Source organism: Apis dorsata, unplaced genomic scaffold, assembly GCF_000469605.1.
Source record: "Apis dorsata unplaced genomic scaffold, Apis dorsata 1.3 scaffold_59, whole genome shotgun sequence".
In the NCBI taxonomy this organism is placed as follows: domain Eukaryota; kingdom Metazoa; phylum Arthropoda; class Insecta; order Hymenoptera; family Apidae; genus Apis; species Apis dorsata.
In genome coordinates this window covers 649,466-651,935 of record NW_006263359.1, presented here as the reverse complement: position 1 = coordinate 651,935, position 2,470 = coordinate 649,466, and positions in this window count along the sequence as shown.

Here is a 2,470-nt window from a genome sequence, read left to right as displayed (position 1 = left end):
ACGATTGACGATTCGTGAATTTTTGAACGAATTTTGGTAATGATGGACTATAAATGTGATCGAGGGAATGATAAGTGAGAAATCGGGGATAATTTGGAATTTGTAGTAGATTTTTTAGCTTAACTGTTGTTTTATCTATTGAGAAATTAGAAAAGATTCTTAAATAAAATATGCGAAGGAATAGATTTAAGTCACTTCTCATATTGCTTTTTAATATAATTCTCATTTTAAAACGAAAAGAAAGGAAGAAAAAGTCGTAACTCTCAAAGTAATCTAAAGAAAAACCGCTGAAAGATAAATCCTTAATTAATCCCTCAAGCGCTTATATATATAAACCATGAAATCAAATTCGTTCCAAAATGGAAATATCGCGCACGTGTGAAAATTTTAATCTAACTGAACTAAAAATAAAAATCCGTTTCCCTCTTGAAATATCGCAATATATATATATATATCTTCAAATTTGCACAGACTTTCGATCTAATAATAAAACAATGAATGAAAACTTAATACGATTAGTAACAATATTTTTACCTAAAAGATTCAGAACGCATTTTCATTCTTCTTGAAAAAAAAAAAAGATAAAAATTACACGGCTCGACGAACGATCGATCCAGGCGCGAAAGATTCTATTCGTTCAAGTTTCTACCTGCGTTCGAGGGAGTTCTACGCGTTTTCGAAGAACACGAAAAGTTGGATAGCACGAGGAGGATTTTTTATTCCAATAAAACGAGTCCCTCGACCTGCGAGCCCGCGCGTATGTGTGTGTGCGTGTGTGTTATCGCGGAGGAACGGGAGGGAAAACATTATCGTCTCTGCCACGTGGACGAGCATTGTGTGTATCTCTCTCGTCTAGACACGCGTAAATTTCGAACGGGCCGATGAATTGTTAACGCCGCGAACCGAGGGCGGGCTACACCGCCCGCCGCCACGCTACAATTCGCTGCCAAGGTTTCGAACGGTTGAAGAACGGGATGGAAATTAGCGTATAATTAGAATTTTGTTGAACCGAGACTTGGCCCATTATATTCGATTTTATTTCTTTCCACTTTGTTAAATTATTCACAATGATCGTGGATAAGATGATGGAAGTTTAATTTAGTTGGATCGAGTTTTAGAGTAGAAGTTTATTACGTCGATTTGTCGAATTTGTCGTAAATAGAAAGGCAAAATATCGAGTTAATTTTCTTTTTTCTTTTTCGAAATATATAAAAAGTTGTATAAAGAGAGAGAGAGAGCGGAGACGAGGGTTAATTGTGTAATTCGATTTCTTTTTATTCTCTCCTCGTAACGACGTTTCAAAAAAATAATTTAATTAGAATCGAAGGTGAATTAATTGAAATTGAATCCTTAATTGAAATAGTATGCGAGTAAGATTGCGTCTATGAAGATAGAAAATGAATTCGTGTAAAGTAAAATTTATTAAAAGAAATATTATTTATTTGAATTTTGTGAAGAGGTAAGCTATCCTCGAATGTAATTCGAGGAAAGTGGTTCGACTCATTAAAAATCTGACTCATTAGCATTTAATAACAATACGAGAGAGGAATATTTATTAAAGGTGAATCTTCTTTTTCCTTTTTTTTCTTTTTTTTTATTATTCAGTTTCGTTATCTCTGATACATCTGTAATTATTTATTTCCTGTTAATTAACGCGAATACGCTTGTAAAAGGCTGTAATTGTTGAAACCTGGAAAGAGTGGCGCGTGTTGCGAGCAAGAATGGCGGAAGGTGGGGAAAAAGTTATCGATCTCTCGCACGCATGCCAGTCACTGTCTACACGCGACCGGGTCCCTGACCAGGCGTTGCAAAACAACCTCCATAATGTTAAAATAAAACGCAACATCGTGCGCACCAAATTAAATAATTGATTAAGCGACACGAAATTCGAAAATAATAACAAAAAAAAAAAAAACAAAAAAAATTAGAAATAAATTGCTCGAATATCAATTAAAAGAATTTTATTGAAAAGAGTGAAAAAATTCCTTCAATTTCAAAAATAATGTATACACTTTTTCTTTTTTAACATTATTAAACATTTCTGCTAAATATAATTCACCTTCGTACTTCTCGTTTGCTTTTAAAAAAGATACACCCTTTCCCATTTTTTACTGACCGATCATTGTCTTGTTTCAGGTGAAATGGATTCCTTTCGAAAAGAGAAGAATCTAAAATCTAAAATTCATTTCCCAACACAATAACTGTATTACAAATTGTTATAAATTCCATTTTCTCCGCTGCGAGAAGAAGAGAGCCCTTGAAAAATATCCGATTCCTTTCGAATATCGCGATTGCAATGAGGAGAGAGAGAGAGAAAAAGAGAAAGAAAAATATAGGCAGCATTGGTAGATTTGAAGAAGAAAAGGGTTAAGGGGTATTACATTTACAGAGCTTTGTCGCAGCGAGGGAATTGGCAACTACATCGAGATGAATTGGCGCACGAGCTAAAAGCTGGTGATGACCTTGAGGT